Here is a 21,361-nt window from a genome sequence, read left to right as displayed (position 1 = left end):
CTTTTTGGTCCAGTATTCTATATTTTGTGCGTTGATAACCTGATATGAATCAGCAACCATAACATGGTATTCTTAGCTTCGATTTAAATGTTAACAGGAAGTCTTGAAATTATTTTATGGTAATGACATGGTTAACACACGGAGTCTATGGGTATCTTCTCTATCACAATAAACATATATCTTAGCAGAAATTATCTATCGAGTCTTTGAGTGTGATTTTTTTATTTAGCATAAACTCATTTGAAGATAAGATTAGGAAAAGATGGATTAGTACAAAAATTAAATTCGCGTGTACGAAAATTTTATTAGAAACAGTAAAAAGGAAATTTGAATTTGCTTATATTTTAGTTTATACTTGAGATTTGATTATCAACTGAGCTCTACAGCGTAGGCCAACATTTTATATAAATGTATACTCTAGGCCAGGTATAATTCTCTAATGTTGTAGCCCTCCAAAGTAGAGTATTACAGTAAAGTGTAAACAGTTCAGTGAGTGAGATGTATAGTAACTTATAGGCTAAGACCCACTAGCTTGAATATTGCCATTATTTATGAAGTGCCTAAAACCAAACAACTTGTTTGAAAACCATCAGAGTTTTTAATTTTTATTCATAAAACAAATCAATAACACAATATATTGTTTATTTTAAGACATTACATATCTTAATATCCATTAAATTTAAAGTTAATAGCATGGTGATTTAAACTGTACCAACAATTTTCACTATTCCTCGAAGTTCATACACGAAATCACATCTGTTGCAAAAATCTCACAGGCGAAGAGAAATCACACTAGCATTGTTCATTGTAATGTAGGAGTCGCGACGTTTGTATTTAGTAGGGTGCAAACTTAATACAAGTTTTGTAGCCTACGCGAATATTTTAGTTGTAGCTGGGTATTTCCCATGGGTCCCGAAAAGTTTCTTACTTCGATTTTAAAGTACTGACTCTGAAAGTCGTTACATTTCAAAAGATCTGTTATCGTTGTTATAGCCACGGTTTCATCATCGCCAACACCTTATACGACAAATCGCCAGGTTGGGTTTTTAAAATAGTATTCCTTTGAACGGAAACAAGGTATCAAACTGACGGAATCACATTATAGTGGTAACCCTGAAAAGGAAGAGACAGATTTCAATAACGAAGCAGCTAACTCAAAATAGACAATGTCGACTCTATAAAGTTATCGAAAAGGGAGATAAAACTTTCGCGATTTTTATTTAAGATCCGCTTTTCTCCGAAGATCTTTAATTAAAGAAACCTAAATTTATTTTTTAAAGGACCGAGTTTCACAGCATTCCAAGAGCCTAATAATAAAAGAAAGGTTTATTTCTTATAAACAATAATATTCAGTCTTTTCGTGATTTATAACACTCCCTTTTGTCAGGAGATCGAAAATTTAGGGAAACTTGACTTTATTTTTGACAGGATCGATTTTTACAACAGTCCATGAACCTAATAACAAAAGAAAGGTTGATTTAATTTAAAACATTTAAATTTACTTGTGATTTATAAGTCATTTATAATTAATTTTTAAATATTCAGAAAATTTTACTATTAGTGACGATGATCAAATTTTTAACAAGATACTTCATGTTAAACTCGAGCAAACTTAGATAAGATATGTTTGAACAATCTTACACAAACAGTGTAAAACACGCTTTACCCAGAATTTAGCAAGCAAAACAAAGCAAACAAGTAAAATTTTATTTATAATTTTATTCTATAAGCATTAAGCTGTATTTCTTTAAACTCGAAAAATGTATTACCTAACGAAAAATTGTCCAATGATGAAAAAGTCAATGAGTAGTAGATCTTATCTCGTTGTCGTAGCGTACACCTCTAAGTCGTCCATTTTGACATGCCCTTCCAGATTCATATATTAGTTGATGACCGAGCTCGTGGTGCTTTCTTCTAGTTCGTGTAATTAAACGTTAAAATAACATCGCATTTCATTGTTCTACCCAAAAATAAAACACACACCTCAAAATTTGGGACCTTACATCCCCCCATTTAGTATGGTAAATAAAAAAGAAACGTAAAAATAAGAAGACCTCTGGTTTACTCAAAATTTTCTTATTACCATTGTTATCACCCTACAATACAGACTTTTCATTTAAACAAAATGTTTCTTTCAGTAACAAAATAAAACCTATATCTTCAATGTACTTAATCGTTCCTGGCACATAAATAAAATAAAAACCTCTTGCGTAATAAAATAAAATCATAATTAGATAATCAACTTGATAAAAATCATCTTGACCAAAAAATTTATATAAATTATTATACCCTTTTGTTTTTGATATTTAACGTTGAATCTTTTAAACTCCCCATCCTCTCCGTATATCCTGATTCTCTTTGGATGTAATTTTTTCTGTTTATAATCTTAGTTCTATGCAGCTTTTCTTCCCTGTCCTCTTCTTTCCGCAGCGTATCAGGTTCCGTCCGTAACGAAATTCCAACCTCGGCGTACACCTTCACATCTTCGGGTCCGAGTGATTCACCTCCTCGTTCTTCTTCCGTCTTATCACCTATCATCACCCACGAGTCAGAAGCCCTGATTGATAAGCATGGAGATACGGGCCTCTCAGAACCAATGTTGGTTCCTTTTTCCAGGTCGCCGCTCCCTTGTTGTCGTACTGGCTCCACGTCGAGGTCCCTTACCGCGACGTCAATGAGGGCGATCTGGTCGTTATCAGACGATTCAGTTACATTTACCTCCACCAGCAAAGGATGCAGTGATGGTCCAGGACGGTAAATACGGTTGAAAAGATCGATATGTCACATTGACGGATATACTAGATCGGCTGCCCTTAGGGGCTCGTCCAGGATTGGATACTTTAATAGGCCGCTGCTTCCTTTGAAGATACGCCTGTCTTTCCTCGAACCTCTAGCATCAGCATATCCAGAGTATCGTTCGGCTCGATATACCTAACATCTTCAATGCCAACACGTCCCGCTCGGAGAACAGAAGCGATACTCCGGATATTGACTCCGCACTTTTTTGTCTTCCAGCTATGCTCCCCTCGACAGTACCTTTGCATACATGCATACGATGCCATTATATTCATACGCGTTTTCCTGTTTCTGAATATTCCGTGACGGTTCCACTATCTTCCACGTATCAACTGGCTGGTTTCCTCTCCTCGCCTCGTATTGGAGAAACTCTTGGATCTCCCAACTTTCTGTATCGTTATTCCATCAGTACGAGTCATACGCGCTGATCGTAAGACTTTCGTTCAACACTTCAATAAGGATCCAGTGTCCCTTGCTTGTTCGGTCCGGAAGATGCTCGGGGATGAACAACATATTATTATGGAAAATATGAATCCTATTAAATCGTCAACTCACCGCCCGGTACTTCTTTTCCTTCCAATCCTTTTGGAAGAACGTATCAAACAAATAAACCAACGGCAGCCTTACATGTTGGTACCAGTAACGCCTCTCCACAATTCGTAGATAGGCCTCAATGACAATGTCATTTAGTAGCGAACTCTTCACTGCCTACGCATCAATTTCAGCTTGGTCAACAGTGATCAACCTCCATCATATTAAGCTACCAACTAACAAGCAAACCTGTATTCCACTATTGGTGACATTCACATACGAACTTTGTCACATATTTTACATAGGCGTTACTTACTTTCCCTGAGGTCTCGTCGGTTATACGGTATACGTTATACTCCACTTTGGAATTGATTTTAAAGGGCCCTATGTACTTTGGAGTTAATTTCGCGGAAAAAGCGTTTGCGGCTGAAAAAAGGGCGTGATTTCGTTTAAAATCCATATCGCCTCAATTATAAGTTAATATTCGCCGTCTCAAATTATATGCTCTGGTTTGATTGTTATAAACCGACCTTAGGTTCTGATGACACCTCCCGTACTATTGTTTAAATCGATCGCCTCTTTATTTGTGAATTTTGACTGTTGAAGGAGGTCGTTTATCATTCTCTTCTTCAAACCACATTCCAGATGAGGATTTCGGTAGTTCCAGCTCTCGACTACAGTTTAGTCATGTACTGCCGTGTTCATGGGGTATATAAATATTTACATCCCATTCTCGACGGTCACCTTTCACGTATTGGGCTATCGTTGTCCCCAGCACGTAATTATACCTCTCTACAGGGTTTGGCCGAGGTGAAAACGGAGCAGTATAGTTGACCTCGATTCCCCAATACTCAGCTAGTTCCTTAAAAAGCTTAGAAGTGAATTGAGTTCCATTGTTGACTATAAGTACCTCAGGTGATACGTATCTAAGTGACACTGATTCCTTAAATCGATTTGCACATTTGGCGAACATTGGGTACTTTTATGGGTTGTATTTCCACCTATTTACTAAACAATCTTTGAATACGACCGTATAAGTGTTCTCTCTTTTTGATCGAGGTAACGACCCAATCAAATCAGCCGAAACCGCGAACCAAGGACCATTTGGCCTTTTAAATTTCATTATTCCGACAGGTTTCTTTTTTTCGCTCTTAAATCTCTGGCATGTTTCACAAGATGCGACATAACGTCGGTCATCTTGCCGCCATCGCGGCCAGTAATGTCTTTCTGCAATTCACTTAGCGGTTTTCTGGTATGCAAAGTGTCCAGCCGTTTCCTTATCGTGACTTTTTTCAACTACCTGGTTTTTCTCTTCATAGGGAATGGACATTTTCCAATCAAGACACCTCTGTTGCCCTGCTGGTGGGCCTCTGTAAGGAATATATTTTTATAGTTTTCCTTTCCTTATTCTAAACCGAGGGAAGCCAATTGCGGGTTTTCCCAATTGTAAGTATTAAATTCCCACATCACGAAAGTGGAAGATCGTCAACGTGAGTAGAATTGTCACCTTTCTCTGAGCTCTATATTACCAGCACCTTTATTGAATGATCATTAAATTTGCTGTTTTTCGTTGGTTTATCAATCCGTTTTTGCGGATTCCTTGAAAGAACAGCGGCTACTCTATTAAAGGCCCCCTTTCGATACTGGACTGAAAAATCCAATCCTGAAAAAAGCCAAACGACCCGTTGGTTGTTGTATCATCATCAAGCACTGGAGCGCCTGCTGATCGGTGATTGCGAGGAAATGGTAACCTTCAATTTAAGGTCTGATGTTTGTACCGCCTACAATCAAGGCTAAACATCCTTTTTTGTGACAGTAAATTTCCTTTCTCCCTCTGTTAACAGTCTAGTTGCGTGTGCTATAGCAACCTCTTGACCATTTCACTTCTGGCTCAGAGTTTCACCTAACCCTATCTAAGATGCATCTACTTGATCGAAAAATAGTTCACTGAAATCAGGGCATGCCAGAATAGGGGCGATGGTTAGACGAGGTTTTAGCTAGATAAAAGTCTCTTCATTCTTGGGTCCATTCCCACGTAATCACCTTTAGAAATTTAGCAAAATGGTGACGTCAGAATCCCAAAACCCGCTATGAATCGGCGAGGCCTAAGGAACTTCAGAGGTTTCTTATATTTTTCGTCGTTGGAAAGTCCAAGATAGCGGACACGTTATCTGGGTCTATGTATATACCTTAGTCACTTATCATGTGGCCCAAATATGAGGCAAAACTAACACTTTTCAGGTTGAAGTTTTAGTCAGGCCTGACGGAGACGTTGATATACTTCTGTCAGGGATTCAAAATGTTCCTTGAAATTCGGTGATATAATAATGAAGTTGTGTAAGAATGTGAACGCTTTCGGCTCCTATTATGTTGTCGAGCAGTCGTTGAAATGTTGCTCCTGCTGAGTGCAAACCAAACGGCATCCTTATAAATTGGTAAAGCCCTTTCCTTGGCACTGTAAAATGTTGTGACTATCCTTCACTAAACCCTCTTGCCCGTATCCATATTTTAAGTCAAGAGTGGAAATAAATGTAGCATCTTTTACCTTTTCAACAACTGAGTTGATTTGGGGCAGCGGACAAGCGCCTTTTTCGGTTTCTGCATTCACCTTTCGGAAGTCAGCACACAACCCAAATTTTCAGGAAGGTATCTTTACTAAAACAACTCGGGAACTCCACGGACTGTTAGATTTTTTCTGTCTCTCAATTATTCTGTCGGCTTACATAGAATCAACTTCATAGTTAATTACCTTTTACGTTGTGGGATCACGTAGATAAAATATTTGTTTGATCGGTTCACCATTTCTAGAGTTTTATCACGTGTTCTACAATGTTTGTATGACCAAGAGAATCCTTGAACTCAGATAAATCGTTCTCCAGAAAATCTGTAAGCTCATGTTCTTCCTCTTGAGTCAGCGTGACCATAGCATAATATAGCCGGTTCTTCGCTGTTCTTAGTTTCGCACACCCCTCCAATAACATTTTCCTTTTTTAATTCGATTAGTTTTAACGGACTTATCACGCTCATACCTAAAATAATCGAGGACATAAGTTCGAAACGTTAACCAACTTGAACGTATATCATAAGTTTTCTACACTTCCTTCATATTCTATCCTTCTCCTTACTTCAGTTTTTTTCCGATCGGCCATTTGAGTCTGAAGTCTGTCCGTTTTTTATTCGCTCCCGTTTCCTAATTAGCCTCTTATATTTAGCATCGCTTACAAGGGAAATCATCGCACCAGTGTCAATTAAGGACTATTATACTAATACAGACCTACAATACTATCATTCCACTAAACAATACGGGTATGTATGATCTTGTGTCTTTATTCCTAACTCCGGCTGAACAAGATTTCGTGAGTTCAGTGATGTATTCCACCCGTTGCCTCCATTCAGTGGAGGTTGGTAAATTCGTTCTCGAGTCTCTAGCTGACCCACATTTTCCTGGGCCTTCACTCCGTTTTCCCAAGTTGCATTTCAGTAGGGGACTTAAAAAACAGTGCTTTCGGTAATTGACATTTTCTAAAAATGGGACCTTCTCTCTTGCAATTCCAAACACACGAACCTGAGGACGTTCTTCGGGATAGTCGTGTTTTCCTTGGGTGAGTACACATTCTCGTCCCTACTATTCTTTGTTCTTTATAATCCGCTTTAATATAATTTATCTGCCTCTCGGATAATGTATGAGACCTCTTAAAACCTGTAAGATCTTCGGTGTTCGTTGATTTTACGTGGATATTCCCGCTGAAGCGATTTAGGATGTTTAATCTGTGATCTGACTGTACCAACAGACATTGGTGATCTTGAAAACACCAAAAGGTTTTTTAAAAACTTATTGTTGGGTTTTATATGCGGTTTTTAAAGCACCAGAGCCCGGACTTGAGCTGGTGGTGGTCGCTATAAGTGAGTTTTACGGATATACATCTCATAGTGTTCGGCCGAATAAATGAATTCACTACGCTTTCGAATATCTTGGCCCTTGAAGTCAGCTTATACTTAGGGTGCATATTCGCATACAACCTAGCAACCTTCTCTCCTTGTGTCATATCGCTCCTTCGTCGCATCAACGTATTCAAGGCCAATACAAAGCTCTGATAGGTTCACTATCATCTTATGTTCTACGTTAATTACAGGCCGGAAATACTGACTCGTCGCAGGATTCCGAAGTTTAAAGGCGTCACTGTATACCATATTATGTTGCGCTATTTGTCAATTACACTGTTCAAATAGTAAGGTCTAGTATTCCAGTCAGGCGTAGTTCTACTCTGCATTTTAAGCGAAACCAAACGCCTCTTTACTTATCATCACTAGTATCGGATAAAATTTTGAGCATTTCCCTCAGATTTATATTTTGGGTCCTTTTATCAATTGCTAATCTACTGATAATTGGCTCGGATATTGTCTTTGACGTGCAATATATTTCCGCCTACAGCCTCATCTAATCTGCAGTCTGTAAGCAAAGAAATTTTACAACAGATTTACTTAAAAGATCGGGTCATCCTACCTTCGGTATCTAGGTTGAAACTTTGGCATTACAGTTAGTAATTGAGCTTTTTTGAGTTTTTATAGATCCATCCCACGACTGGGTAAAAACTCAGAGGATGAACAACCTGACGTGGAAAACGCCTTTGATGTTTGTTTCCTTCATAGTCATCAGTTAAAAACCCGAATCTCGTGTCGCAATACCTTAATTTGTGATTTATTCGGTACTTTGAGAGGTAATGGTAGTCACAATCGCAGGTATTGTCTTAGGAGTTCAGCTTCTGATGTCGTCTTTTCAGGTCTATTCGTAGTTCCATTTTTAGGTAGAATATACACAATTCAGCAAAAAAAGTATTATAAAAGTCGCCAACATCTAGCTGGCCGAACCATTTTTACGTGAATTTTATGAATCTTTGTCAGATATTTGTTTTTATTAATGTTGAAAAGAACCATTTCAAATCAAATAAATGTACACGCTCGAGTTCCTGTTTGGGAGCTATTTTGTAACTTTTGGTTTTTTCCTAGTTTTTGTTGCCTACGCGGATAGTTGCAGCTAATATTTCCGAAGGGTCCCGAGAAGTTTCGTATTTCTATTTTAAAGGGCTGATTCAGAAAGTCAGTAGATCTCAAAAGATCTGTTATCGTGGTTTAGAGCCACGGGTTCATCATCGTCAACATCGCCAACACCTCAAAGGAGAAATCGCCAGGTTGAGTTTTTTAAATAGTATTCCTTAAACGAAAACAAGGTATCCAACTGACGGACTCAGGTTATAGTGGTATCCCTGAAAGGGAGGAGACAAATGTAAATAACGAAGCAGCTATCTCAAAATCTGTAATATCCACTTTTTTAATCACTCTAAAAAGTTATTGAAAAGGGAGGGTAGTTTTTGCGATTTGTATTTAAAACGCGTTTTTTGTCAGCAGACTGGAAACTTCTGGAAACCTAAATTATTTGAGACAGTACCGAGTTTCACAGCGGTCCACGAGCCTGAATACTAGAAATAAAATTTATATAATCGAAAACAATTTAATTTATCTTCGATTTATTTTATGGCCCGCATTTTTCAGCAGATCGGAAATTTAGGGAAACCTAAATTTATTTTTTGACAAGACCGATTTTCACAACAGTCCAAGAGCCAGTAATAAAATAAAAGGTTTATTTTATCGAAAACTATTTAATTTATTCTCGATTTATGTATGTAAATATAAATATGTAATTTAAAACTAATTTTTAAATAATCAGCAAAAATTCCTTAGAGCAACAGATAGAGGATACTTAGACGATATGTGTTTTTATAAACCTCAGAATATTATTAGTGGCACAATACCTTTTAAGGCTTTATTTAAAAAAAAAAGTAAATGTAATGAAATATTCGTAATTGTCACTATAAAAACCTTATAAAATCTTAATTTTAAGAGGTGTGTTTTTGCCGGTATACTGATATCGTTTACGAATTAGAGTATCAAGAAGTTAAATCTAGTGAATTTTTACTTTGGAACATGTAGGAAATTATCTCGCTATGCACCTTCTTGAATAAAAAAATACTTACATACACAATCGCTCCAAAGTCTGATGACTATTGTGTATCATTGTTACTGATAAACATTGTGCATAGTAGATTTTTCAAATGTTGTTAAACAAAGAAAAGTGTTTGGATAATATTCTGAAAGTATATAACAAAATTTTGTTATATAATAATTGTTTTGATAAATAAGTAAATATTGTGTTTTCATATTGACTTTGCCCTGGTTCATTCTATGTAAAGATATATAGTTTCATTTTTATATGTGAACTACATTCACACAATTCTGTGGTCCGAATTGTACCTAGGGATACTTAAAGGACAATAAAATATAAATTACGTTACATAGCTTTATTGCTAGAAGATGTTATTTAAAATTAGAAGTGGGGTGTTTACTTGTTTTCACAATACTTACAATAATACGGAATCAATATTTACTATTCATTTGATTTAACAATGAACAAAAGGTTGATACCGTTAAGTATCAAAACTTCTATTTATAGCATTATGATAAAATATTAATTGTTTATTTACTAATAAATAATGAAATTATAGAACGCAAAATCAAAGGGTCCGACAGAACATACCAAATATAGCTACAGAACAGGTTGTAACTATCTTCCAGCTGATACGAACTATTGCTCGCGCCTTCTATCCTGAGCCTGCAATATCATCTGTCTCCCGTACTGCGTACATTGCATCCCAACTAGGCGCTTAGCCGATTGAATTTAAGCTTAGGTGCCCTTTTCTCTTTTCAACCAAGAGTAAACTAAAATACAACATTTAATGGATGGACAGACAGACCACGATTTTATTAAAGCCCTCGTAGTCCTTAGTAATCACTCTTAGCAACACATTTACGTCAGTTTTGAATTCAAAAGTCCCTGCAATAAAATATACATGGCCATAAATGTATTGTGCTTTTCAAAATTTTTTCAGTTTCTTTAAAAGGCGGTAAATGTTGTAACGAGTAAATGTTAGACAAATAAATACCTGCTATATAATGTAGTAATGGGGTTTATTATGTGCGGCGTAATATTCAAAAAGGAACGCTGTATTTACGCATCTTAACATAAGTTGTTGTACTTGCCCATATGTGACGTAATTATTCTTTCTAGTATTTTAATTCTGAAACTTTACATTGTTGTTTAATTTTGTATTTGTATACTGTACATTCTACTTGGATATTATCCTATACAGTTTACATATCTACTGTAAGCTTTGCAAACTCTTTACATTAATCAAAGTAACATTCCAAATAATAATTGATAAGTTTATTTTAAAAACATGTAAATAGGAAAGATTCATGTGCTATTTTATTCCCGCCTGTCTGGAGAACACTTGCAACCAATGAAATATTTGGCTACACGAAAACGGATTTTAAGAGAAAAATGTTTCGGTATATAAAATACTGTTGACCCTTGCCGGGTGTAAGACAAATATTATAAAATTTGTTTTTAGTTTTTTAACTTTTCTTTACTTTTAGTTTTACATCCTAAGTTTTATTTCCTAGCCATACACCATTCAAATATACGTTTTTATTGATTATCTACCTTAAGTTGTTTCATGCAAACTTGAGAGGTTACAGATGATTTTTGTGATGCTTGTCGTCTGTGGCAGTGATCAGACGTCCACTACGTGTTCCATTAACCATTATGGCTTTTCCAGGCTCACAACCACGAAATTTTATCACCCATAGATTAACAGTTGATCTATCAACAGCAATCGTCCTCCGTAAACACTTTAAAACGACGATAGATTTCAATTGAATTCACTTTTCAGTAGTTAAAAATTCTATAACAGCATGATGTTTACATCTAATTGACATAGCTTTTTGAATCCGTCTTCATGGTTATGCTGCTAACAATACAACGGATTGACGCAAGGTTTTCTAACTACACGTGCGTGTAGATGAAGAATGGTAGGTACGAATGCCACCATGCGCGCTTTCTACGCACATTTCAGTCGTGTTTTACAAGCATGTGTGCGTTTATTTCAAGCCTACCCTCGTAGTACTTCGGTCAAGCGCTCAGTTGTGTAATCGGCCCTTCTTTAAAGAAATTTTTTATAGAATCTCTTTCATTTAGGATCGTTGGTCAACGCTCCTCTAAAAAAATTGCAGAATGTCCCGAAATTTAGTGTCAAGCAAAAGCCCACAGATAAAACACCACTTCAGGTAAAAAATTACATAAAAAATGTATCCGAATTTTGTTGTTGTTGAATTTTTTTGGTTCTTTTCTACTAAAATCTTGACTGTTATAACGTTCTTGTCTACAGCTACATAAATATTTATTCTCAGTCATGATTTAAAAAACATGGACATTTTATCAGATATTTACCCAAATATACGGCGGTACTATCCTTATCAGATCATACATAAGATTCGACTCAAAACGAATAGAGGCGAAAAAAAGTAAGAAAAACAGTTAAAACGTAATCAACCATGATTCCTATAATTTTTTATAGGTTTTTGATTGTTTAAATACAAGTATTAGTTCTATTTTGACAGCACAGTACAGTACATGAGTACATTAAGTATACTATACAAATACAGTTTTCGTTTAAAAAAATACTATGAAATTTATCATTACAACTTGGTGTTACAATCATTAACTATAAACAGTTGGAATATAAATTACTCACCAATGATAAAACTCTTTAGTTTTTAGCAATGGGTTTTATCTGATAGCCTGACTATCTACAATGTTCTCAAACTGGTTCTACCAGTAGTATTTACATTATAAATAATAGTTAATAACTGTATAAACATATATACTGTTTTGTAAATATTGGCGAAGGTAAAGTAATTGACACCCCAAGACTAAAGAGCTTTGCACTTTATCACACAACCGAATTGCTCAACAGTTTCTTTGGTATCTGGTTCTGGGACCTGTTGGAATGTAAGTTATTTGTCAAATTCTCTCCACACTTTACATCATTACCTTAATAATACTTTACTAGCACATTGAATTACTTACTCGTTATAGATAATACTTTACATCAAGATGAACAGCAAATTAATTTAATATATTTGTTACGTTAACCTTGATAAATTTTTAATGTCCATTTTTACAGAGTAGGAAACAGATAAAAAAGTAAACGTTTTTATCACTGCCGTCTAGGAAAATTTTAGATTAGATTTGACTCTCTAAATCAGAAGGTTGCTAGTTTATAGAATAGCTTATCTGACCTCATATATTTTAATACAAGAAATGTTTATTTTTAATTACATATAAAGCTGTATTCAAAATATAAACTATGCACTCAATCCTATATTTTAAAATCACAATGATCGCCAACTGTTACTGGACGAAAGTAGCAGGTAAGCAATCGCGATTACATATGGGAAGGAATAGTTACACTATCTACCAGTAGGTATCAGCAGCTAGTGGGCAGAGTAACATTTTAGGCTAATCTGTTACCTAGGTTTTTCTACATTTACCTTGGCATTACGTATGCCTTATAATTGAAAATGGTTTTGCTTAAATATTAAACACATTTGTAATCCAAACATTGTTCTAAAGAGATGCAATCCATTTGACCTTTTTAAAAATAGATGATTGAAAATGTGTTTAGCATTAACTAGAACGTTTATATCACATGAATACATATTTCTTTGTAGGAAGCAGTCCACTTTCAACTAGATTTGTAGGGGTATTTTGAGATGTTTCCCAATGTTGTACAGTACTGTTATTTGAGCACTTAAGTCAATTAAAGTGATAATCGTGATTATTTGTTCGGACCAATACAAAGTAAAGCTCCAGAGCGATCCCCATCCTCCCTGGTGAGATCGGAACTGTTACTCCACACACAAGAGAAACATAATTACTATTTGAAAATGAGGAAAGCTTTGTGATCTCACTCTCAGTAACTGGACTGTATCTGATTAACTGTGTTGAAGAAGGGCCGCATAAAAAACATTTTTGGTCATCAAGACATTCAGACATACAGTGGAAATAACTTACTAGGATCTCCCTAGTCTATCCACTTGGTTTTACTCCGATCTTGAATTTGTGGTTTTAGCTATATTAAAAGTTTCATTTAATAATCGTAGTTTGAATTTAAAATTTTTAATTTGAGTTTGGTATGTGTCATTTTTTACCGCTGAGCGAGTCATTCAGCTTATCTGGTACTCTTTACAATCCTAAACTAGAGAATTATTTAGCACTAAAGATTTTTTGTTTTCAGATCTGTTAGTTTTTAGGGTTAGTTTTTAAGTCAGTTATAGTCTTAATCAGTCTAACTTTTGCCTCTTCAACCGCGTCTTGATCGATGAGGACAAGTTTCCCTTTTTCAAATGATTTCTCTCGATCTCCAATCTGGCGATTTCAAAGATGAGGAGAAACCTAATCGTTATCTTTCAAATAGATTTCTTTTGTTTAGATTATATTATATTTAGAAGATCTGTAATTTTGCAGATCAAAGGAGCTGTGTGTATGACAGGATAGTTTTGATCTAAAACTATTTATTTCAAAACTAATACTTAGAAACCAAGTCCTGAACATCAAGCTGTGTGTTACTTGCCATGAGTGTAGCAAAATGCGACAGATAGAGTAACATCTGTACTGACAAAAAGCCTTCATAAAAAAAGAACACAGTATCTGCAACACGTTAAAGTCCTGATCTTGCCGTTACGCAGCAGTAAGTCTGTTGATGATGTACAGCAGATCATTGTAAATTATTGGATTGATTATTGGTTAGTCGTTGTAGTTATATGACGTTTATAACTTCCACAAGGTTAACTCATTTAACAAAATAAGGTTTCTGTTAAAGAATTTTCAGTAATCGCTAATATCATCGCTATTATTAATTTTTATTATTTATTGGTAAGATTAATTATTCAAAACGTTGTTGCTTCAGTTGCAGATTTTCAACGAGACTTGGTGGAACCATTATCGTCCATGGCACTGTTTCTTGCCAATAAGAAGATAACCCACATTTTGCATTACCTTAAACCGAAGAAGCAAACCAGTGATATTATCATGTTGTCCTGAGTGGTTTTTCAAGCGCTGCTTCAAGCCTGCTTTATTAGAAATTAGAAGATACCTTTCCTTTGCCAGGATGTTTTGCCATACACTTTTAAGATAGCAAAGTTTATTCTAATTTCGAAAAGAAACAATCATTACACTTTAAATGACTGTCTTCGTATTTTCATTTTCCCAGTACTCATACAAATTTAAATGACATCAAAACTTAATAAAAATTGGAAATCCTTTGATTGAAATTTTTTTTTTCTCTAACCCTTTGAGGTTAAATCAAATCAAATCGATCATTGACTGTGGAAAACCTGATACATTCTGTCGCACGTTTTGCAAAGAAAGTTGTGTGAAAGATGACAGATAAGATTAATCAGAAAGACTTTTGTTTCAAAGTAACAGCTGGCATCACACATAATCGAGTTCGGTTGTTCTACCGTTGTCAAAACTAGTCAATATTACTTTTCTTAAAAAGCAAATATGTTCAGTAAAATCATGCTCGGAACTTACAATGTTCTCAAGTTTTCGAACCAGTTTAATTAAACAAGACTAAATTAAATCTCTTAATATTTTTCCTTATAATCCATATGCTATTTAATTCAAGTTCCATGAAGTTAACAGATGTCAACAGTAATTCATGATAAAATTGTGTGCAATAAAAAAAAAACGCTTCCATACAAACAGAAAGTTGGGTGGGTTTCAACACTTTAAATAGGCCACCCCATCTGTTTAAGTACAAAGACACAAATATATTTGGAATATTAATATTATACCATGTTTAAGTTTTATCAAAAGAAAATCTGTATAGCTGGAGATTTTCGAAGAATTTGATCCAGATTGTTTTCAGACAAGTATTGCATTTAAGATATTTGAGGACACATCAAGTATGGAGCAATTTGACTTGTGCCGAGGAAAACTGCATAACTGTTGCCAATGTTAACAATAACAACGTTGAATACATTACCCTTGCTCGAACATTACAAATCATTATGGTTAAGTTTGGCCTGCACATACTACACTGCAATTTTTAATTTAACGTTAATCGGTAGTTTAGGTTAGTTTCGATAGTATTGATGTTCGTTTAGGTTTTTAGTAAGGTAGTAGTAATATTATTGCAGGTGAACTTCACACTAGCCTGCAACATCACATAACTCATTTAAAACTGTGTTTAGTTTTATTTTTGATTCTGACTTAAAATTTTAACCCGGTCAGATTTGACTAGAAACTTTTGTGATATGATGTAATTGATGAAGGACAACTTCAAAGCTGCAAGATATTGGATAATAAAGGAAAGGCAACATCTTAGTGACTTCTATTTAAAATGTCTGGTATTTTAATTAAGAGTAGGTACTTCCTTGGATAAATTCGTAGACGCTCTAATGCATTTTTTCACTATGGCATTTTCCTTAGATCAATGTGAGGTAAATAGTAAAGATGAGCAATTCAAAACCAATCCTACAAAAGAAAGCCTTAGTTTTTATGCAATAAAAATAAAGGGGGAAGAAGAAATCAGACTAGTTGAAAGTGTAGGAAAAATTATTGCCTTATAGCAATCTGAAAAAGTAATGGAAAAAACCATGGTAATTGGAATCCTTCACTATTTTTGGAAAAAACGGATAAAAAGACATATGAAAAAGCAATCGCCAGAATTGCTCTTGGTAACAAAGGACGCTTAAATGCTTACAATTGTCCCAATCATGGGTGAAGAACTTAAAACGGATCCCGAAAGAGTTCCCTCTTCTGTCTGCTGCCATGACAGATATAATTAAAATCTTCTAATCTTATTGCATCTAAGCTCCGGTAGAGAGTGATGTTTTCGAATTTAACAGCAATGCTGGGGGTATCGGTAAAATTACTTAGCTTTGGTAGATTAGGGGTACGCATATTCAGTACATACAAAGCAGCATATGAGATTTGAAGTGCTCCGAATAAAAGTGATACAGTAAACACATTAGCAGAAAAATTGAAAAATGATTTTATTGATGATAGCATTGATTTCAATATTGTATATCCAACCTAAGTTGAAAAAGAACGTTTTTCAACATGAAAATTTTTGTGATAAAAACCCTCGCAAAACCAAAGGGGAGGGCAAGGAGAAGGTGTTGATGAAGTTTTTAAAAACAAGTTTACAAAATACAATGAATATCGAATAAATCACAAATTAGAAAGTGCTGATACTTATGCTTATTCATAATGTGGCAATATTGACGCTTAATATAGTAAGACACATATAAAGATCTCTCCAATTCGAATGAAAAAGAAGCAGTATACTTTATTCAGAAAGCACCTTTAGATTTAATATGTGTGGAGAAATGGAGAGGTTTTGCTACAGGGGTTAGAAGAAAACCAAAATATTTAACAGAAATTCCTCAGTGTGAAACCGCAATCAAAGTAGGAAGGCTAAAACATCCGTCAGTTAGACAGGTAAAACATCGAAAATATTACATTTTTCATTAAGGTCGGAAATCGTAAGCTAATTGATATCAGAAACACATGCTGATGTGATGCTGCCTGTCTGAAATGTATGCTTTATATAATCAATCCAGACAACTAATGAGCACATCAAAAAGTAAATGTTCAGAACATAAAAATAATAATAGCTTTATTGCCGTAGACAATTACAGTTTTGTATGGCGAGCGTCATATCGATTAAAACATAGTACAATATAAATTAAAATTACAAAACAATACAAATAACAAACAAGTACCCTTAAAAATATAAAATATAAAATTGCTTATAATTGTGAACACATAACGGCACCCCCAGCCCAACAGAATTGATTAATCCTCATGATCCGCAAACTCTCACCAACAGAGTAGTAGGCTTCCTTGCACCAGTAGGCGCCTTAGCTTCCTCTTTCAACAGTGGTTTTCCTATTTTTCTACACGCAAGTCTAAGGGCAGCTTGTAGAATAGTTTAGCTCCAACCTCAGATGGTAGAGCTTTGTAAGCCTGGAGCCTATGCTGCGCAGATCTAAAAACGCATCTCACCCTCCGGTGTTGTACTCATGAACGTCCCTGCCCCGCGTTACCTCACATTGGTAACGACAGTACAAGACGGTCTCGTACATGTAGAGGGATGGGAAGGTTAACAAGTCAAGTTCCCTAAAATAATTCCTACAGGATTCTCTAATTCATATTTTTTGCCTTAATTTGTACTGCTTTTTTCTGAAGGACGAAACACCTCTGGAAATGGACATTCGCACACCCTCCCCACAATGTTTATGCCGTATGACATATATGTGGGTACACTAGGCCATAATAGGCCATTTTCAGTAGGTGTATTCCCCAAAATTCTGCCAATTTCCTCAAAGCATAGATGCCTGAGGACATTCTAGCACAGACAACGTCCACATGTTTTCCCAGGACAAACATTTATCAATGTGCATTCCTAGAAATTTGGTGCTTAAAAACTTCATCAATCACCATATGATTCAGCACAACCGATGGACCGGGTTCATGGGGCGCCCTGCGCCCTGAAAAATGGATAAGGTTTGATTTGGATTCATTTGTTTGTAGATTCACATTTGATAAACATTGAAGACATCATTTGAATTTACAAAGCAATCAAATTCCAAATGACTCTTTACATTTGCCCTGGAAACAGAGGGTAGTATCGTCTGCGTACTGAACCAGATGATATAGATGACCTAATGTCATTTATATAAACTAAAAAAAGCACAGGGCCAAGAATAGATCCCTGTGGACGCCATATTTTACGAGGGCGTGTTTTTATGAGACATCATTTAAATAAACTTGTTGGTAACGGTTGCTGAGTACGACTCAAGCCACATCAGTGGTATGCCTCGTATACCACATTTGTGTAATTTGGAAATAAGGATTTGGTGACCTACGCAGTCAAATGCCTTAGACAGGTCAAGGAAGACTCATAGCGTAGGCATTCTCCTGTCAAGGCCCTCTACCACAATGTCAATCAATTGGGTGACTGCATCACTTGTTGATATTCCTTTTCGGAAACCAAACTGTTCCTTACAGAGAATAAACTGCTCATCCAGGAAAGAAAACATCCGATTGAGAAACAATGCCTCAAATACCTTGCTGACCGATGGTAAAATTGCAATGGGTCTGTAGTTATCTGGAGAGCTAGAGTCACCTATTTTGATGCATGGGATAATTTTAGCGTTTTTCAGACCATTTGGAAATTGTACAGTTTCAAACGAAAAGTTAATTATTCTGGCAAATGGTTTAACAATCGTGTGAAAACTCTGTTTAGGAAACCACCCAGACACTCCATACACGTCTCAGGAACGTTTAGGCTTTAGGTCACGAATAGCTGCCATCACCTCTCTCTCTGTAACAGCAGTTAAGATCATTGACGCCACTGGGCTACTTGACCCTCCACAGCTAGAAGCTGACGGAGGCGCGCCGCCACTCATCACCGCTATATCAACAAAGAAGTCATTCAAAAAATTTGCAACTAAAATGTGGTCCTTGATGGTATTTCCCTCTACAGTCAGTTCTATAGGAAACACTGCCTTTGTATTTTTACTTTCTTTATTAATAATACTCCAAGCAGTTTTGGATATATTAATAGACGGTTTTAATTTGTTATTAACATCATAAGCTTTAGCCACCTTAATAACTTTTTTGTAAATTTTTCTGTAATTTTTAAAATGTGTTAGGAAATTTTCATTGGTAGATGTTTTTGAAATCTGATAATATGTTTTTAATTTAGACCTCGAGACTAATATTACAGGTGTAATCCAACTATTCCGTTTGATATTTATTTTTTGAGATATTTTTCTTAAAGGACTTGCAATGTCCAGGTAGTACAGTAATACTTTATTAAATGTTCCAAACATTTCATCAGCTCTGTAACAATTGTCGAGACAGTCCCAAGTCTCGTACTTCAATAATGCGCATAACGCGGAAATATTATCGGGTCGGGTAACTCGGCTAATAACAGTCTGAGACGGGAGAGTGACAGGCGCACATTCAGTCAGAGTAACCAGATGTGCGTCATGGTCGGAGACAGCCGTGACCATCAATGATACCTCCAAGGATGGAATGATAGTGATAACGTTGTCAATCGCGGTGGCATTGGTAGCTGTCACCCTTGTCGGCGAGTTCACGGACCAGTGCAGGTTGTAGGTATTCAACAGATCCCCTAATCTCCTTGTTTTAGTGTCTGTTACATTAAGTACATCTATGTTAAAATCGCCCATGATAACGAAATATCTGTTATTTTCAAAAAGAATTTACAAAAATGGTTCATTTGGTCCATAAAGGTATCAAAGTTTCCATTAGGAGATTTATAGAGGCCGATCAAAAATATTTTTTGTTTTCTGTTGTTATTGATATGGAAGCACATTCAAAATCTTTTTCATGAGAAACTATATTGCATCCCCTTATTTATTTAATTCCCTCTTTCACAAACAAAGCGACACCCCCACCATTAATTTGGCTTCGAGCAAAATAATTGCTCAAGAAATAATTTTCTAGTCGAAATTGTTGAATGGTGTCGTTACTAAAATGATGTTCGGTAATAACCATCACTTGTGGCGTCACTTCATCACCTAACATATTTAAAATATCAGTTTTATTTGAAACGGCCTGAGAGTTTTGGTGTAGAATTTTGAATTTTGTATTTTTCATGGAATTTATTGTGTTTTGACGAATTTTCTTGGAAGAAGGAACCGGCATCTCACACTTGCGTCCTATTTTACATTTTTTGGAATTGTTTGTCCTACTTCTAAAAAATTTATTTGGTTGGTAGGATCTTCGTCATCATGCTCCCGTGTTGACATTCGCCTGCCGCCGATCATTTGGTGTGGTTCTCCGCTCTCAAACTGCTACTTCTCACAACGTCCGCATAACTGTCAAACTGGAGTGTTACAGATGTCGGTTCCGGAGTGTCGTTCAACACTCGGCTCAGCTGGTCCGCAGCCACTGCGTCGACTAAGGGCTCATCTTGCTCTCGGCCCAAGCTCTTGATCTTCGACAGGATGTTAACACACAAAGCAGCCTTACCACGCCCATTGAGGTTCTGGCAGTGTCTAATGAACGATCTTCGGGCCAACCTGGAGACATCAACTATCCACAAGCCTTCTTTTTGAAGTCTTTGAAGCTGACTATTTATTTGTTTGATTTCTTTATTGATTGGGAAATTGTAGGGCAGATCATGGTGATGAAACAGATTGACAACGACATTGGATTTGTTTTTTTATGGCTTAACATGCTTTTGAATCAGTTCAAAGAGACCAACATGGTTTAAACTGTTATTTTATTTAGCTCCCATATCATTGTTTCCAGCTATGATAATGACCGGATATTTTGTTTCCATAATTTTTGGGGTCATGTCCGTACTATGCTTTAGTACGTACTCCAATCGTGCTCCTGAATTCGCACAACCAATCACGTTGCTGCCATTACTTATTTGATTTTGCATAAATACGCAACGACCTTTGGGATGGCTGTCACCGAAAATACTAATGTTAAATCTTGTTTTGCTTCATGAGGTGGACGACGACAGGCAATTGCCATACTGTAGATTTTTCCTTAGTATTAGGATTTTTACCTTAGTCAGTTTTCTTAGTACTATTTCTTCGTTTACATACCTAAGTCTAGCAATTGATGGTGCTAATACAAACACACTCAAATGCAGAGCTGAGTCTCTCGCTAACGCTTTTAAAGACGAAGGAAATTTTATAAATGTACAAATATCTAAACCTAATATCAGATTAAAAACAAACAATGACTGGTCTTGAGTACGACTATTAGCTGAGTACGGTCTAAAGCTGTTAACTCAGTAAAATACATGCTCAGTGATGAATGTTTAGTTGAAATAATTAGAGAATGTGACGATGGAAATAGCGTAAAGTCAACTCAATAAATTCTTTATTCGTTATTTTAAAATTAGGTTATTTTGAAGATGGAATCTCCCAAGAATTACTAGAAATAGTTGGTTATTGCAAAATATACCTTGTAAATTCTGCCAAGAGCCATCAAAATTATCCTGCCACTTACAATTCATCACGATTATTGAAAGTGATTTCTTGTCTCAAAAGCTTCAAAGAATAATTCAACATATAA

This window comes from Homalodisca vitripennis, chromosome X (genome assembly GCF_021130785.1).
Source record: "Homalodisca vitripennis isolate AUS2020 chromosome X, UT_GWSS_2.1, whole genome shotgun sequence".
NCBI classification, from domain to species: Eukaryota; Metazoa; Arthropoda; class Insecta; order Hemiptera; family Cicadellidae; genus Homalodisca; species Homalodisca vitripennis.
This window is presented reverse-complemented; position numbering follows the sequence as displayed.